A 20111-nucleotide genomic window follows, 5' to 3' on the forward strand; every position below is an offset into this window, starting at 1 on the left:
TATAGAACGCCCCCACTCGCATGTCCCCTACACGAATGATTAGGATCAAACCATTTGTGACAAGTCACAACAGTTGTGACCATTCCACAAAGTGGGTCGCATCTGTAGCGTTACCAGGTAAGGTTTCCCTCCTATATACTGAAGACCATTTTGGTTATCACTCAAGACATGATCCACTTGTATGTCACCACATACATGCTTAAGTTACATACAGATAACCAGGAATTTTATGTTTATTGGTTTGTGGTAAAGCAAATAAGACATACAACTGAGCAAAAACAAGATGTGAAGTAAATATCATATATTATACAACATAAGTGTTCGTACAAACTGTTTACAAACTACAGGACACGAGACTTTAGGGCATAAACCCCAACACATCACTACTGGTTTTTGGCCCGGTCTCATATCTGGTCGGGTATGGGGCTGAGCCAATTTTTTTCTTTATATTTATATATAATTTTTTTAAGTACTCTGACGAATTAATGTGTTCTTCTAATTTATCTATTTCATGAAAAATGTAGGTTATAATGGAACTAGATATGAAGGTTCATCCTAATGACCATTTTCTTGCCGCTCATTCATGTTATGCCCATATAGGAAAGGTTATCCCTAAAATTAAGAAAAAAAACTAACTTCAACACAATTAGCCATGTTTAGACAAACATGTTTTGGTCTTCTCCTTGACACAAACATCATCTTCACTGAATCACTAATTCATAATACTTTTCTTCGAGAGGTAGAAGAATCTAGAAGAGATGTTATTAACTTTAATCTTATGGGAAATAAGGTATTCTTTAGCCAAGTAGAGTTTAACCTTATTACAGGACTAAAACATCAAACTAGAACTGTGAGGGGAGAAAATTCTTTTGTTAAACTTAGAGCTAAGTATCTAAACGATAATGAGGGCATGAAGGCATACGAGTTGGACTCTATTTTTTGAAGACTTGAGTTTGAAAACGATTTTGATGCAGTGAAAATTGCATCGTTTTATTTTATTGAGTTTGCTATGATTGGTAGAGAGAGGAAAAAACAAATGGATTTTGAAAATTTAGCGATCATAGACGATTGGAATAGATTTTGTAATGAGGATTGGAGCAAGAAAATTTTTGAGAATACAATAAATGATTTAAACAAGGATTGAAAGATAAAGCACAGGCGTATAAGGGCAATGCAGATAGAAAACAACAGATGTACAATCTTTACGGGTTTTCCCATACTTTTCAGGTAACTTAATTAATTTAATTTAGTGAAAATTCATAAAAGTACACCACTGATACACACTTACATTTCATATAGGTATGGGCATATGAAACGATTTCATCATTATCTGGACGCATTGCAAACAGATTGAATGACAATGCGATACCACACATTTTGAGATGTCGTGCTCACATTCTCCTTCATATGGAGGGATTAGAGATGAAATCTTCTGGTCAAATGCAGTATGTTTCTTTTTAAGTTTCTTGGGTTAGAATTTTTTTTTTATGATTATAGCTTCTTAATTTATTTATTCATGATTACAATTTTTTGTAGGTAAGGATTACATTGCAACTCGTTCCTTCTGAGGAAAAGATTCCGTTTATGAATCATGTTACGGAGTCACCCATCCCTCCACTTACACCACATGCACTACCTACACAAATATATATATCAATTCCCAACTGGGCGCATGCAAATTGGCGCCAATTCCCGGTCGAGCATATGCAAAAAAGCCACAAATATATACCAATTTCCGATCGGGTGCATGCAAATAAGAGCCAATTTTCGGTCAGACGCATAAAAAAAACATTAATATATACCAATTCCTAGCCGGGTGCATGCAAAAAAGATCAAATATATACCAATGATTGCAAAATATCATTCAAATTCACAAAAAAATCATGCAAAATAAAAAAAAAATCCATACATCACTCGGCAGTATTAAAAGGTTGATTGCATGTTGTTTTGTTATGACCCCATTGCTCATATCTAGAACACCTGTGGACTTGACGAAATTCACCTGCAAAAGAAAATCTTGTTGTTCATGGGCGATCTACTCTTGGAACTCTTTTTGGAGGCAATGTTTCAATATCGACGAAGATCGATGATTGTTTCCACTCAGAAAAGTGTCTAAGTGGTCGTATAGGTTCAACATATGCAGCCAACACTGCATCAATAGAGTATACCTATGAACAAAGAGAGATAGGATCAATATTTTGAACCCTGCATGCAGCAATGGCGTGTGAACAAGGGATTTCATAATAATCAAACTTGCGACAAGTGCATGTTCTTGCGTGAATATTTACATGGCCTCCCAAACCTCCATTTATCATCTCGAACTCATGTTGGTCAATTGGCCTAACTTCATGTCTACTTGCTTTGTCTGCCGTGACACTAATTATTGCCATCACATAGTCCAACAGTCTTGACGTACTGTTTAATGCATCCGTTCAACGTCTGTAATACAAGTCCTGTAACCAACCTCTAATATGGTCTAGAAATGATCAGATTGGTAACTGTCACTGCATCTTTTAACACTCCGTTTATGCACTTGGCGAGATTTGTTGTCATTTGATTGTACCTTCTATTACATGGGTACACCCTAGCCCATCGCTCAAGACCAACATCTTCTAGGTATTTGCGTGCACCTAGATACCCTGCAAATTGACTCCAATGGTAGTTGAACATAGACTCACGACTTGCCTTGGCTGCTTTATTGAAAATATCTAAAATATCTTTATTCTTAATATTAACTAATAAACTAGCTTTTAAGTGATGGATGCGATACCATGAAATGCTTCTGGAAAGATCGTGATAATTTCCTTTTTTATGCTAGGGTGTCTATCTGATACGATAACCAAATCACGAACTTGCCCAATTACACATCTTAATTGCTAAAGGAACCACAACCAAGATTCATCAGTTTCTCCACCAGATATACCGAACATGACTAGGTATATTTGATTATTTCCATCGACTCCAGTCGCAAGCAGGAGTTTTATCACTGTACTTACATCTTAAATGTGTTCCATCTACAATTAAAACAGGGCGAATGCAGTTCAGAAACCCCCTAATGGAAGCATGAAGAGCCATAAAGACATGCTTGAAATATTTATCTTTCTGCAGATCATATTTAAATGTTGAACCAGAATTTTCAATTTGTAAGGCTTCACCAAATTTAGGTAACTTCTTGTACGATTCTTCTGGTGACCCCCAAACAAGCACTAATTGTAACACCTCGCATTTTCTTTATTAATGTAATTTCAGTAATTTTTATTATTTGAGGACATTTTTGGAATTTTGGACTTCAAGTGTAGTTGCGAGAATTTAATTATTAACATTGAACTATTCAATTTGGAAATTAATGGCAAGAATTAATTTCATTTTTGGGAAAGAAAGGAAGTTAATAAAATAAAGTAGAATAAGGAAAAGAATAAAATAAAGTTTATTTTATTTCCTTTTTTGTTTTTTTTTATTATTATTATAAAAACAAAATTTCCCCTTTTCCCCTTCGCACGCATGCCAAACCCTTCACCCCTTAGTTTTTCTTCTTCCTGCTTGCCGTTCATGGGTTTTAGGCTAACTAGATCCCGCTGACAGCCAAGTTGCGTTCGCCCTTGATTGTGACTTAGTGTCGCCATCCCTCCTTGCGTCTCAGCCGACCGCCCAACGTTCCCTCATCGTCCGCCTCCGCCAGATCTGGTAGTTTTGGGTAAGATCAGTTGAGTTTTAAAGGTTCTTGTTTGCCCATTAAATTTTGGATTCCTTTTTGGTTAATGTCAGTTATATTTGGAATTTAGATCTAAGATTGGAGTACTTCGGAGTGCACAACGTGCTACCCAAAGGATTCGAGTTCGTTCGACAAGTAGTTTGATAAGCGTTGTGATCCTTGTTGTTGGTTGTTGGGCACCTATTGATTATTGGACTAAATGATGGTTTGAATTTAAGTATTTTGAAGGTTCCAAGTCATCGCCCATTGAGCTTTAAAATCTGCTAAGAGGAGATTTTGGAGTCGAAATCTTGCGAGTGTTTGTTGATCAAGTTTCGTTTGGGTAAGTTAATTGGTGATCGTTGGATTAAATTTGTATGTTTGGGTCATGGTTCCACATACTGAAATTTAGTATTATGTCTGTATTAGGGGACTTAATTCAGGATTTATTTCATTGGAGATCATTAGCTTGGATTAATATTTGAATTTGACTTCGAGGTAAGTAATCTTATTACTGGAACTGTCAACGGGCCAGAAACTAGATATATGCTAGCATAATAGATGAATATTAGAACAAAACGATAGCATGATAAACAGATAGTATAGTATGACCGATATATGTTCTTGTATGAGAAATTGAAATACTTATTTGTGCACGTAGATACTGGCATGCTAGCAAGAGATGATACTTGATTCACTGAGGTTGTACTTGATATGAGGATATTGAGGCATATATGCATGTTGTATAGCCAAGATGTTGAGGTGTATATGTATGTTATAAAACCATATTGTGATAATTGTGATGTTGAGTCTGTGATAGTGTATTTACTGATTAGTTAAATGGCCACTAGATATTGTGTTTCCTTTGGGATTCACCAGATTGTGTTTCTTTCGAGATTCACCAGATTGTGATTCCTTCGAGATTCACCAGATATTATGTTTCCTTCGGGATTCAGCAAATATTGTGTTTCCTTCGAGATTCACCAGATTGTGTTTCCTTCGGGATTCACCAGATATTGTGTTTCTTTCGGGATTCACTAGGGGTTGTGTTTCCTTCGGGATTCACCAAAGATAGTGGGCATACTTAACTACAGTAGGATAGAAACCAATTTTTCATGTATGTATGTGTCCCATGAGGACTAGAGCAGTTTTTATGTTCCGCCAGAGGTAGGAATCTAGAAGACATAGATGCCTAGCTCGACCCCAGTAGTGGGGTTACTTACTGAGTATTTTATATTCATTCTTTCTCATGTTGTTATTTTAGGTAAAGGTAGAGATGCATCAACGATTGACAAGCGAAATCTGTGTTCGAGCCACTGGGACCAGTTTTATGCTTCCGCTCATGATATTTAGATTTCTTTCCATGTTTTTTCACAACTTTCAGTTTTGCTGTTTAAAACTTACTATTAATAGTTGTTTTTAGACTTGTTATTATCATTTATGATTTATGGGTACCCTATTATTTGTTTTAATATTTGAATTTAATGAAGGACTTTTGAACTTACCTTATTTATTTAGCATTTATTTCACCATAAAATGTTGTCGTTTTAAGTCCATGCATTGATATATTTAGTAACGACCTAACTTAAGTTTTAGGGGGTCGGGTCGTTACAGTTGGTATCAGAGCCCATGTTTTGGATTCTGTAGTCTGACTTACTATGTAAGTCTAGGTAGTCCCTGTGGCCCAGTAACGGATTCCTCATCATCGTCAGGTATGTCGTACTAATGAAAGTTTTCAATATGCAATTGTGATGTAATGTTTTAATAGCATGATTTTTTAGAAAGACCCAGAGGTAGATAGCTAATTTATGAGTTCATGATAGGACATGGCACCTAAACCTAGAACAAGAAAGACCGTTAGAGGAGGGGTGTAGGAAGAGGGAGCTGAGAGTAGCCAGACTGTCCCGACAGCTTCAAATCCACCTATGTCCCAAGTTGATAAAAAGGCAATGGAAGCCAGAATTAGTGAAGCTGTTGCATCCGCTCTAATGGAAAAACTGCAGGAGCTGATCTGTAACACGATGGTAGGACAGACTGTCGAGAACCAAGCTTAGGAGGAACCAGTGCCACCTGAGTAATTACAGCAGACCCGACCGCAGGATGGTGACATGTAGGGCCTGTCTCTTAAGGCTAAACATCTGAGGGATTTTAGGAAGTTTGACCCTTGCTTCTTTGATGGATCGTTGGGGGACCCACCAAAACAGAGATGTGGTTGTCATCTATCGAGACGATTTTTTGTTTTATGAGGTGCTCGGAAGAGCATAAGCTCCAATGTACAGTTTTCATTTTGACTAGCAATGCAAAAATCTGGTAGCGTTTAGCAGAGAAAATGATTGATACTAGTGGGAAACTTGTAACCTGGAAGCAGTTCAAGGAGCGTTTCTATGAGAAATATTTTTCGGCCAACACCAGGTATAATAAGCAGGCAGAATTCTTGAACTTGAAACAGGGAGTTATATCGATGGAGGAGTATGAGCGGGAATTTGATAAGTTGTCCCACTTTGCTCCTGAACTAGTAGCCACTGAGATTCATTCAAGGTTTGAGGAGCGGACTGCAAGGTTTGGTGCATGCCTTAGATCTCAAGACGTATGTTGCGGCACTGCGGGCCGTCGTGAGGATTGATGCCGACTCCCAGGCTGGAAAAGAGTACAGGAGATCGTTCGGGGTTGGGACTTCTATAGGTCAGAAAAGGAAGGCTGAACCCAGGGCTCTTGAGAATCAGCAGAGGAACCAGGACGCAGTGAATGCTCCACGTCTGTGGGGACAGAAGGGCTCCCAGGTGGTGACTATTAAGAGGATAGGCTGATATGTACTACTTGTGGTAGGCGACACTGGGGACATTGCCTAGCCGGCTCTAGGGTCTGTTTTTTATGTGGCCAGAAGAGGCATATGTTAGAGAAATGCTCAAGGAGGAACGTGCCTAAACTTAGGGGCCAGCCTGTAAGCTCGTTTCAAGGAGGCCTAAGTCGTCAGTAGCAACAGGGTAGGGTGTTTTCTACCATTCGGCGTGGGGCCGAGAAGTCAGGCACAGTGGTGATAGGTACGCTTCCCATTTTGGGGCACTATGCTTTAGTTTTGTTTGACTCTGGCTCTTCACACTCGTTTATATCTTCCGTGTTTGTAAGGCATGCCATATTAGAGTAAGAACCTTTGCCCTTTGCACTATCTATTTCCACTCCATCAGAAGAGATCATGTTAGTTATCAAAAAGATAAAAGCATGTCAGGTAGAGATAGCAAATCACGCATTAGATGTGACCTTGATAATTTTAGATATGCGGGATTTTGATGTGATATTGAGCATGGATTGGTTAGCTGTTGGGATTGGTGTCATAATTCTCTCGAAGTCTCGTTGTTTTGTAAAGATACACATTGTTCAATGAATAAAATAAGTGTTATTTAATTCTGGCATTTACTCATATCCAATAAACAAAGCTCATTGGTTATCTTATGTGAACTTAATCATGTATATATGATATACAAGTGGATCATGCTTTAAGTGATAACCTAAATCGGTTTATAGTATAAGGATTAAGGTGGGATACCTTATCCTGGTGGCACTACAGATACGACCCGCTTTGTAGAGGTTTGCAAGTGTTGTAAACTACTACAGATGGTAGATCCTGACCATTCATGTGGAGATGTGAAGCGGGGGTGTCCTATACAAAGAGTTTGTATAAGACCTAGACCACGAGATGACTAGACTCTGTATATAACACCTTTGATACTAGAGACTTACATCCCACTTAAACGACCATAGGTGGCACGACCTCAATCCTGAGTGTTTTGTGAACTCCTGCCTTTAAAGGCTGTCCTTTGATTAGTATGGGTGAGAGTGGCCAGATTGCCAACTCAACATGCCTACCTTTTTGGGGACTTGTCTGATCTGGGAGCTGGGAACTCAATCCACAAGATGGAATTCACTCCTTTCCCGAAGCAGAGATAAGTAGAGAGATTGCTCCCTTAAGGGCTAATTCCGAGGCTTGAACATAGTGGCCACAGCTTCTCTTTTGAAGAGAATGTTCATTAGAGGGATCAGTGGTACTTAAAAAGACAGATATAACTACAGGGGCATAACGGTTATTGGCTCAGCTATACTTACGAGCGATCTGTGAAGGGTTGTCGTAGTGCTGATTGGTTAAGATGAACCCATAATATATTTGTAGTGAGGAGAGTTCAGCTGTCAGTCTTTAGTAGAGTGCCTGGCAGTTAACAGATGGTGGATCCCGTGACTAAAGAATTTAGTCAATTATTCACGTACCATTAGGAGCTTCGGATCTACAGGTCCATGAGGTCCCTTGGTACTTGGATTATGTTGAGGATCAGTTCTTGGTTTTGATTTGAAATGTTCAAATTGACAAGAGGTATTTTGATTATATATGATATAATCGGTATGATGTATAAGATACATCTAGTGGAGGATTGATGTAAATATTTCATTAAGTATCATGGAATAGAAAAAGAACTATGGTTTATATGTTTCATGAGATGAAATATTAAAACTATAGGTTATAAATATAGTATGATAAGTTGGTTATCATTTATGTTTATAATAATATTAATTATTAGATAATTAATACTTTTTCTTTTAAATATCCAAAGTAGTGGGTGGTTATTGGATCATGGTAACCGTGATTTTAAAAGGAAATTGGTTTCCTATTTTGAAAAAGGTTTTTTACAAAAGATTGAAAAGAATTTTGAGTTTTCTCTCGGCGTATAGAAACTCACGGTGGTCGTCAAGTAAATACAGATTTACTAAACGATGATTGGGTGAGCTAAATGATCGTGCAGGTGTGAGCTAAACGATCGTGCAGTGTTTACTAAACGATCGCATGGCTTTGCTAGACGATCGCTGGCCCAAGGTAAACGATTGTGTAGAGTCTGTAAGCGACAGACGGAACTAAACGATAGAGCTAAATGATCGCATAGCTTTTGCTAGACGATCGCATAAATTTATCTAAACGATTGGGCATCGACCTATATGATAGGTCTCAGCCATCTCACACTTACCCAGTTGTGTACGCGATCTTTGTTTCCTCCCTTTGTCTGCCTCATGCCAAGTTCGAACAAAGCCCACCCTCTGGATTCTCACACCAAGAATACCAATGTAGCCTTATTGGTGGTGTCAGACTTAACTCGACACGGTCGAGTTTTTCTGGAGACCGTTCGTGGTGCTTTGAAGGAGTCCGTTCGTGTTGCAGAGGAGTTCATGACCTAGGAGATCGTTAAGAATGAGCGCGAAGTGTTCGTGCTATGTTCGTACGGTGTTGCGATCGTGTAGATCGAGTGTTCGTGGTCGCTATTGTTCAAGCGGTCGCGCTTTGGTGCATGGAGACGCTTCTGCCATTATTAGTATAGTTTTCCTGTTGTACATTTGTTGTTCATGCTGTAATTTCTCTGTAAATTGTATAACCGCTTGTATTGAAGTCGATTGTAAATGATTTGTTGATTCATGATTGTAATTTGAATAGTCTTGTTTCGCTGCTCATGGAAATCTCGTTTTCGATTTCCTTCATTAGTCGCTAATCATGCCAGCATAGATTGCTCCCATAAGAAGGTCATCTTTAACCCCCCATAGGAGCCAATTTTAAGTTTAAAGGGGTTGAGACCATGGTCTTACCCAAAGTGATTTCAGCATTAAAGGCCAGTAGACTGTTTGACCAAGGAGCCAGGGGCTTTATGGCCAGTGTGGTTGACACTAGAGGGGCTAAAGTCACCATGAGTTCAGACCCAGTAGTGAGAGATTTTCCAGACGTTTTTCCAGAGGATCTTCCCGGACTGCCCCCGTAATGGGAGATAGATTTCGCTATTGAGTTGGAGCCAGGCACAACCCCTATTTCGAAGGCTCCATACAGGATGGCACTAGCATAGTTGGGGGAACTGAAGGTCCAATTGCAGGAGTTGTTGGACACGGGTTTCATACACCCTAGTGTGTCACCATTAGGTGCACTTGTTTTATTTGTGAAAAAGAAGGAAGGATCGTTACGACTGTGCATTGATTACAGAGAGCTGAACAAGGTGACTGTCAAGAAGAATTATCCCCTTCCCAGGATTGATTACTTGTTCGACCAGTTTCAGGGAGCTATGGTATTCTCAAAGATTGATCTCTGGTTAGGATACCATCAGCTGAGAATAAAGGACAGTGACATACCCAAGACAGCTTTTCGTTCGAGGTATGGGCATTATGAGTTCATAATGATGTCATTTAGTCTAATGAATGCCTTAGCAATGTTCATGGATTTGATGAATAGGGTGTTTGAGGAATTCCTCGACACCTTTGTGATTGTTTTTATTAACGTCATCTTGGTTTATTCAAAGACAGAGACCAAACATGAGGAGCATTTGCGGAAAGTTTTGGAGACGTTAAGGGCCAATAAGTTGTATGCTAAGTTTTCTAAATGTGAGTTTTGGTTGAGGTAAGTGTCCTTTCTAGGACATGTAGTATCGAAGGAAGATGTCCCTATGGATCTTGCAAAGATTGAGGTAGTTACGAGTTGGGCTCGTTCAACCACAGTCAGTGAGGTGCGCAGTTTCCTGGGATTAGCAGGCTACTATAGACAATTTATAAAGGACTTCTCTCGCATAGCCGCTCCATTGACTCAGTTGACCTGGACGGGAGCAGCTTTTGTTTGGAATGAGGCTTGTGAGAACAGTTTCCAAGATTTCAAGTAGAGGTTGGTTTCAGCCCCAGTTCTTATAGTACCAGATGGATCAAATGGTTTTGTCATTTACAACGACGCGTCCAAGAAGGGGTTGGAATGCGTAATGATGCAGCAAGGCAGAGTAGTTGCTTACGCTTCACGCTAATTAAAGAAGCATGAACAAAATTATCCCACACACGACTTGGAATTGGCAGCAGTAGTTTTCGCTCTCAAAATCTAGAGGCACTACTTATATAAAGAGAAGATACAGATCTCCATCGACCATAAGACTTTTTCACTCAGAAGGAGTTGAGCATAAGGCAAAGAAAGTGGTTAGAGCTAGTGAAGAACTATGATTGTGAAATTTTGTACCACCCAGGAAAGGCAAATTTTTTGGCAGATGCCCTAAGTAGGAAGGTGGCTCATTCAGTAGCCCTCATTACTAGACAGACTCATTTGTACAAGGAGCTAGAGCGGGCAAAAATTGCAGTGGCAGTAGGGAAGGTCATGACACAGTTAGCACAATTGTCAGTGCGATCGAGTCTAAGGCAGAGAATTATTGATGCACAGCGTTGTGACCCATATTTGGAAGAGAGAGTTTATAAGGTAGAGTCATGCCAGGATGGAAAATTCTCAGTTTCAGCGGAAGGTGGTCTCCTCTATCAGGGACGTTTGTGCGTGCCAGCAGATAATGATATTAAGAGTGAGTTGTTGTTAGAGGCTCATAGTTCCTTATTTTTTATTCATCCCAGCAGAAGCCAGCAAGCTTGTTACAACCATTGAGTGTGTCAGAATGGAAATGGGAGCATGTGTCTCTGGACTTCATCGTGGGTTGCTATGGACAGTCAAAGATTTCATGGTAATTTGGGTTGTGGTAGACAGACTTACAAAATTAGCAAATTTCATACCTGGAAAGTCCACTTTTTCAGTAAATCAGTGGGCAGAGTTATACATGAAGGAGGTGGTAAGATTACACGGAGTGCCTGTGTCCATCATGTTGGACAGAGACCCTCGTTTCACGTCTAACTTCTGGAAAAGTCTTCAGGTAGCCTTGAGGACCTAGTTGGATTTCAGTACAGTTTTTCACCGACAGAGTGACGGGCAGACAGAGCGATTGAACCAGATATTGGAAGACATGTTGCATGCCTGTGCCATAGAGTTTTTAGGAAGCTAGGATGCTCACTTGCATTTGATGGAGTTTTCTTATAATAACAGTTACCAGTCCACTGTTGGGATGTCACCATTTGAGGCCCTATATGGGAAGTGTTGTAGGTCTCCTGTGTATAGGGATGAAATAGGAGGAGAAAATTACTAGGACCTGAACTAGTGCAGACCACGAATGAGGAAATACAGAAGATCAGGGCTCGTATGCAAACAGCTCAGAGCAGATAGAAGAGCTATGCCGATGTGAGATGTAAGGACCTGGAATTATAGACTGGTGTTAAAGTGTTTTTAAAAGTGGCACCCATGAAAGGTATTATGAGGTTTGGCAGGAAAGGGAAGTTGAGTCCAAGATTCATTGGACCTTTTGAGGTCTTGGAACGAGTTGGCCCTGTAGCTTACCATTTGGCATTGCCCCCAGCACTGTCTTCAGTTCATANCCAAGATTCATTGGACCTTTTGAGGTCTTGGAACGAGTTGGCCCTGTAGCTTACCATTTGGCATTGCCCCCAGCACTGTCTTCAGTTCATATTATCTTCCATGTTTCGATGCTGAGAAAGTATGTGACAAACCCGTCCTATGTAGTTGACTTCGAGCCCTTGCAGTTGAATGACAACTTGAGCTATGAGGAGAAACCTATAGAGATCTTCGTCAGAGAAGTAAAGACCTGTGGCAGAATCACCGGTTCAAGAAGGCTACATGGGAGCGAAAGGATGAGATGAAGACCCAGTACCCAGAGCTTTTTCAGGAATGAACTTTCGAGGACGAAAGTTCTTTGAGGAAGGAAAAATGTAACACCCCGCATTTTCTTTATAGATGTAATTTCAGTAATTTTTATTATTTGAGGGAATTTTTGAAATTTTGGACTTCAAGTGTAATTACGGGAATTTAATTATTGACGTTGAAACTATTCAACTTGGAAATTAATGGCAGGAATTAATTTCATTTTTGGAAAAGAAAGGAAGTTAATAAAATAAAGTGGAATAAGGAAAAGAATAAAATAAAATTTATTTTATTTCCTTTTTAGTTTTATTATTATTTTTTTAATAAAAAAGTTTCCTCTTTTCCCCTTCGCATGCATGCCAAACCCTTCCCCCCTGAGTTTTTCTTCTTCCCGTTCGCCGTTCGTGGGTTTTAGGCTGACCAAATCCTACCACCAGCCAAGCCGCGTTCGCCCTTGACCCAGCCAAGTCGCGTTCACTCGTGACTGAGTGTCGCCGTCCCTCCTCGCGTCTTAGCCACGCCGCCCAACGTTCCCTTACCGTCCACCTCCCTCTCCCTTGCGAAACCACTCGAAACTTGTCCGCCGCCACAGATCTCTTCAGTCGTGCGGACCTCATCAGATCCGTCGCCATCATCCACGCCCTCTGTTCACCGTCCGCTGCCACCATCATCATTGGGTTTCGCCGGATCTGGTAGTTTTGGGTATGATCGATTGAGTTTTGAAGGTTCTTGTTTGCCCATTAAATTTTGGATTCCTTTTTTGTTGATGTTGGTTATATTTGGAATTTAGATCCAAGATTGGAGTACTTTGAAGTGCGCAACGTGCTGCCCAGTGGATTGGTAAGCATTGTGATCCTTGTTGTTGGTTGTTGGGCACCTATTGATTATTGGACTAATTGATGGTTTAAATTTAAGTATTTTGAAGGTTTCAAGTCGTTGTCCATTGAGTTTTAAAATCTGCTAAGAGGAGATTTTGGAGTCGAAATCTCACAAGTGTTTGTTGATCAAGTTTCATTTGGGTAAGTTAATTGGTGATCATTGGATTAAATTTGTATGTTTGGGTCCTAGTTCCAAAAACTGAAATTTAGTATTATGTCTGTATTAGGGGACTTAATTCAGGATTTATTTCGTTGGAGATCATTAGCTTGGATTAATATCTGAATTTGACTTCGAGGTAAGTAATCTTACTACTAGAACTGCCCACGGGCTAGACACTAGATATATGCTAGCATAATAGATGAATATCAGGACAAAACAATAGCATGATAAACGGATAGTATAGTATGACCGATATATGTTCTTGTATGAGAATCTGAAAGATTTATTTGTGCATGTAGATACTTGCATGCTAGTAAGAGAGATGATACTTGATTCACTGAGGTTGTACTTCGTATGAGGATATTGAAGCGTATATGCATGTTGTATAGCCATGATATTGAGGTGTATATGTATGTTAAAAAACCATATTGTGATAATTTTGATGTTGAGACTGTGATAATGTATTTACTGATTAGTTAAATGCCCACTAGATATTGTGTTTTCTTCGGGATTTACCAGATTGTGTTTCCTTCGGGATTCACCAGATATTGTGTTTCCTTCGGGATTCACCAGATTGTGTTTCCTTTGGGATTCACCAGGGGTTATGTTTCCCTCGAGATTCACTAAATATTGTGTTTCCTTCAGGATTCACCAGAGGTTGTGTTTCCTTCGGGATTCACCAGGGGTTGTGTTTCCTTCGAGATTCACCAGAGGTAGTGGGCATATTTAACTACAGTAGGATAAAAACCATTTTTTCATGTATGTACATGTCCCATGAGGATTAGAGCAGTTTTTATGTTCCGCCAGAGGTAAGTAATAATGGGCAGAACTGCATATTATTACAATGCAAAGATATGAAACAATGTAGGATTGTGATGGTAAAAATATGTAAAATCGTGTACAAAAGCATTAAGTTGAGAACATTGCGATCGCATGCGGCCATCGCATTAAAGCAGCTAATTTACGTATTTGTATAGGAAATGCATTGGCGCAAGGCAAAATTGTGATCCGAGGAATTCAGCGTCCGAGCGCATTAGAAGATTGCAACCACAAAGCTATGCGATCGCATGCGTTCACGAAGATCTGCTCAAGAAGGTGGCTGCATAGAGACAGCGCATCAAGGTGAAAGCTTAATAAATCATGATGGGATAGAAAGTTGATGCGATGTTCCGGAATAAATCATGCGATGTTCCGAAATTGAGTAAAGTCCTTTTGAAAGTTAAGCTTTCAGTCCCTAAGTCTTAGAAATACTTTAGGAAGAGATTTGAATAAGACTTAAGGAAATTCTGGTATATAGGATTTGAACAAAGTATTCTTGAGAAATCTAAGAAAAGAACTTTGTGGTTGACTTGTTAAAGGAATCTTTAGCTTATGCTTGAGGACAAGCATTGTTTAAATTTCGGGGTGTGATAACAGGCAGAAATGCACGTTATCATAGTACTTAGTTCTTAAACAATGTTAGATTGCGTTTATGAAATATGTTAAATTGCGTCCATTAAGCATAAATTTTATAATATTGCGGTCGCATGCGTCCAACGCATTAGAACAGTTGATCTTTATATTTTTGGGCAGAATATGCGTTAACGCAATGCAAAGATTGCGATCATAGGAATTCATTGGTCGAGCGCAACTTCACCACAAGGCTTTGCGTTGATCGTGCTCGCACACATTCGCCCGAGAAGGATCGCCGTAACTTGGTCAGCACAACATGTTGGGCGCATCCGGGTGAAAGACCAATATGTTTACACAACGCAATACATCAATCAGGTCTTGGTTGGAATGTTTGCTCTGCCTTCACTACCTGTTCATCTTAGAAATCCCTTATGCTTCATGGATGAAAACCCTGAGGAAGAACGCCGAGACGACGTGCCAGCACAATAGAGTTTTGGGGTGTTGGGTTTTTTTTTTTTTGTGTATTTTGATTTAATTGTTCTTTTGCATCTACTTGACTTGTTTGTTTAATTCATGTGAAATTATGAAAATGAATGAGAAATTTCTTATCAGTTTGCTCCTTGCGTTTGACCTTGGCATGCTTGATTTTTGTTCTTTGGATATTTTCTAAGTCTTGTGCTTGGCCTAACCTCAATGACATCAACTATATGAAATTTATAAGCATCGAGTAGGCGTTAGGAAAATCAACAAGGCTTGAACTTCTCTAAAAAGATTAAGTTTACCTTCTAACGCGTGCAAGCTTTAAGTCTTAAACTCCTTTCAGATTCTCAACGCCTTTTGAAATTTTGTCTCTCTTTTAGCAATGAGAATTTAGCTCGTATCCAAATTTGGGATGGGTATAGCTTGGGGATGAGGGAAATCCGAGTTAAGACGCATCAAACGAATACATCATAAAGAAAAGGGAACAAAATAAGAAGAATGTTAAACACAACTCCTCTGTCATTACTTTTAAAAAAAAAAAAAAACCTTAAATGGCATGAGTTTAGTTGGAACAGGCACTTAGCCGTAGTTGGATGCTCGCATGACACCCGTGGGGGCAAGCCAAAATGAAAGTGAGATACCTGGAACAACGCATGGGTAAGTAAGTTCATAATCTTTTTCTTTTTATCCAACATTTATTTTACGAAGAGCATCTAACGCATTGCTGGTTTAGAAAAAAAATGGGAATGTTTTGAGAAATGAAAGGAGTTGTGATAAAAGGCCTGCTGCACCTGAAATTAAACATTAGTCCTTTTAAGAAAAGAGTCAATCTGAGTTATATTTTCCAAACTCTTATCTCAAGTTTATGACTGAATATGATGAGAGGCGAACTTTGCACACTTAAGACAAAGGAGATAACAAAGAATTTTTTTGGAATGCTTGAGGACAAGTATTGTTCAAATTTGGGGGTGGTGATAACTTGTAGAAATACAAGTTATTTTTGCTCTTAAGTTAGAACAATTAAGGTTTTTAATGATAAACTCTCCTCATTTTTAGTAGAAACGTATGGTTTATTCGAACATCAGCAAACTCATGCAAAAGAAGGTTTATTACTAAATATCGCAGCACTAACGCACTGTATTGCAGGATTTCAACGCAAGAATTAATACTAACGCATTAGACAAGTGCCGCAGGAAAAACTCTAACGCATGAGCCATGCGTTGGTGGAAGTTCAACGCAAAGAAGATTCATTGCTCCAGGCTGATTATGTCACATCACCACTTGCAAGTATGGGCATCTGCAGCAGGTGGCGTCTGAAAAGCTTCCAAGAGTCAAGCGGCCAACCAGGGCATGGATTTTTAATGCTGACCAGGGCATGGACTTTAATGCTGCCCATTCACCAAGTGGACTTGACCAACGCCTATAAATAGATGAAGTCCCTCTGGAGTTAAGAGTTCGAAAATCATAAAGATCCTTACTCTTTGTAAATTGTAGTTATAGTCTTAATTCTGTAGAAGCTGTGCCGTGGTGTTGAGACAATCAAAAGGGTTGAGAACCACCACCACCGCCGGTTAAGGAGCAGAGGACGCCACTTTTGAGAAAGACACTTCGTCCACTTTCTATACAAGTGATTGTACACAACGAGATTGAGCCAAAGAACTACAAGAGATTGTATTCTTTGGCTTGACTCAATTTCCTTCTTATTTATTGCTTTGATTCCATTCGATTGAATATTGCTTTTGTAAAGACTCCTTGTTTTTTATAAAATTCATATATTTGATCCCTCATACTTGCTATTGTTTATTTCTTGTTTATGTTTAATGCATTAATACTTTATGCACAACTTCATTCTAACGCTCAAGCCAACTTGACAACTTGGTAAAAACATCCTTAACTTAGATTGTTCGAAAGAATAACGAAGCCGCATAAAGTAGAACGCCTAGTATAGCTAGAGATAGGCTTTGTATGCTATTCGCATTAAGAAGTGTTGAATAAGGTCTAATGCATAAACAAACAGATAAGCAAATCATCCCATCTCATCCACATCACATCTTAGTTGTGTACATTCATCTTAGACCGACGCGTCCTCCTACCTCAAATTCCATTTTCGCATGACCCATCATTCACCACTCAACTCTTTTGTATCTTCTTGCACAGATATAGCAAGTTAGTGTAAATAATACATCTCTCATATTCATTTAGGAAAACCCCTACAATAAATACAACGCAAGGTTTGCATTTGGTTAACTGAATCCCTGAGATCGACCCTGGACTTACCAGGAACCAAAATTAGATTTATACTTGGGTCTAGTTTAGGAAAACTTGAACGTCATTATTAGGAGTTGTGTGCATTCTGTGCATATAACTAATACCCCAACACGTTACAATTACTTAAACGCATCAAAGCATAAACGCATCACTTATAATTAGAACTTATTTCTCCAATTTATTTTATACAATACACTCCTAGAGCATCCCATGATAGCAACGAACAAGTTTTTGGCGCAGTTGCCAGGGATTCAGAAACAAGAACTAACTAGAAATTTCGTTTGTATTTGTTGTAGGAACACTTCAGTCAAGGGAGTATTACAAGCTACACCTAAGCTTGTGAACGTTTATGAACAGGGAGAACACTCCTGAATTCAGATACAACCCCGAGATTGAAAGGACCTTCCGACATAGGAACCAATCCAACCGTCGTCGAAGGTTAAGGAACAGGGAGAACACTCCTGAATTCAGATACGACCCCGAGATTGAAAGGACCTTCCGACATAGGAACCAATCCAACCGTCGTCGAAGGTTAAGGCAGCAATTTCTCAAACAACAGAACAGGCAGCGAGCAATGGTGGAAGAACAACCAATTCAACAACTAGCTCATGCTGCACAGAATTTGATCCTGATGACGAATAGCAGCATGCGTCCCATGAGGGAATACGCGTCCCCTGTATTATATGATTTCTCTCTAGGAATCATATACCCAACGGGAAATGGCCGGGATAGCTCAGTTGGTAGAGCAGAGGACTGAAAATCCTCGTGTCACCAGTTCAAATCTGGTTCTTGGCACATCATGATGTGAATAAGACGACCTTTTCATTTTTCATTTTTTTTTTCCATATTGATATTGAAAAGTAATAAGAATTGGATGGAACCAGGTTCGAAATGAAATCTGTTATGCTTCAAATGCTCCAGACTGCTAGACAATTTGGGGGTGGTCATGGAAAAGATCCTCACGCCCATATGAAGTGTTTCCTAGAAACGTGTAATTCCTTTGTGATTTATGGAATCACCTCATAAGCAATTAGGCTGTTCTTGTTTCCCTATTCTTTGCATGATGACGCAAAACAATGGGTGAGTTCACTTGAGCCTGGTGAAATCACCACCTAGGAGAAATTGGTGGAAAAATTTATGCAAAAATATTTCCCACCTACCACCAACGCGAGGAGGCGTCGAGAGATTATGAACTTTGAACAAGAAGATACTNATTGGTGGAAAAATTTATGCAAAAATATTTCCCACCTACCACCAACGCGAGGAGGCGTCGAGAGATTATGAACTTTGAACAAGAAGATACTGAGACATTAAGCACCGTATGGGAGCGTTTTAAGGGCTTAGTCAAAAATTGCCCAAACCATGGACTACCACTGATTATCCAAATGGAGACATTTTATAGAGGACTGAATAGAGCATCACAGATGGCAGTAGACACAGCAGCAGCTGGTGGACTTATGGACAAATCCTACATTGAGGCTAAAGAGATACTAGACCGCATTGCTAAACACAATATGGAATGGGTGGATGATACATATGATGGAAGAAATGACAGGAGAAGGAAATCTCAGAGTTTTAATTTTGTTGATGCGAACGCAATAGCCACACTTTCTGCTCAAGTGGCTACGATGACCAGTCTTCTGCAGAACATAACGCTAGGACACGCATCCAATCAGCAGAAGGTGAATCAGGTAGAGGCGTTTGGGTAGCCCACGGGCAACTGTGTGGGCTATGAAGATCCTCACTCTTATGCTGAATGTCCACAAAACCCTCAGTCAGTATGCTTCATAAAAAACACCCCATTCTTTAATACATATAACACTGGATGGAGAAACCATCCAAATAAACAACAAAATTTCCAACCTGTGGCGCAAAAAGAAGGGCCACTAGGATTCTTCGAATGCAACAACAGCCAACCGAGCAATCAAGAAAGTAGCTCACAACAATCAATGCAATCCTCTTCTTTAGAGAGCCTATTGAAGCAATATCTAGAGAAAAACGAGACAGTGCTTCAAAGTCAGGCTACGTCCATCCGTAACCTCGAATTGCAAATGGGCTAGATTGCGAGTGAGCTGAAAAGTAGATCGCAAGAGGCGTTGCCAAGTTTAACCAAGCTTCCACACAACCCAGAGGGATCAGTTAAGAAGCAATGTCAGGTTGTGACATTGCATAGTAGGAAGATTGTGGAGGGAGAAAAGAAGGAGCACAGTAGAACAACTTCCATCGCAATTGATCCTGAGATTGCGGTAATGCAAGAAGAAGAAAGAGAACATGAAGCAGTAGAACCTGAGGTTGCATCAACCTCGAAGTCAAATGAAACGGGAACCATGAAAGTTCAGTTACCACCTTTTCCTCAGAGGCTAAGAAAGAAGAAAAACGAAGAGGTACAGTACCAATGCTTCTTATCTATGTTAAAGCAATTACATGTTAACATTCCTTTCAGTGAAGCGATTGAGGAAATGCCTACCTATGCCAAGTTTCTGAAGGATATGGTAACTAAGAAGAGGGGCACTAAATGCCACAGTGGCATTAACGTAAAATTCCAAATCAATTATCCCACCGAAAATGAGCGATTCAGGGAGCTTTACTATTCCTTGCTCCATAGAAGGACTCTATATTGGGTAAGTCCTGTGTGATTTGGGGGCCAGCATAAATCTGATGCCGGTATCAATTTTTAGACAATTAAATGTGGGGCAGCTTGTGCCCACATCAGTGACT

At 39.6% G+C, this 20111-nt stretch overlaps 1 non-coding gene across 1 annotated transcript; it reads left to right on the forward strand.

Moving 5' to 3' along the window:
- The first annotated feature begins 18115 nt into the window (after positions 1-18115).
- TRNAF-GAA lies at positions 18116-18188 on the forward strand. Its single transcript has one exon. It is a non-coding gene; the product is annotated as a tRNA-Phe (tRNA).
- The last annotated feature ends 1923 nt before the right edge of the window (positions 18189-20111 follow it).

This window comes from Benincasa hispida, chromosome 7 (assembly GCF_009727055.1).
Source record: "Benincasa hispida cultivar B227 chromosome 7, ASM972705v1, whole genome shotgun sequence".
Lineage (NCBI taxonomy): Eukaryota > Viridiplantae > Streptophyta > Magnoliopsida > Cucurbitales > Cucurbitaceae > Benincasa > Benincasa hispida.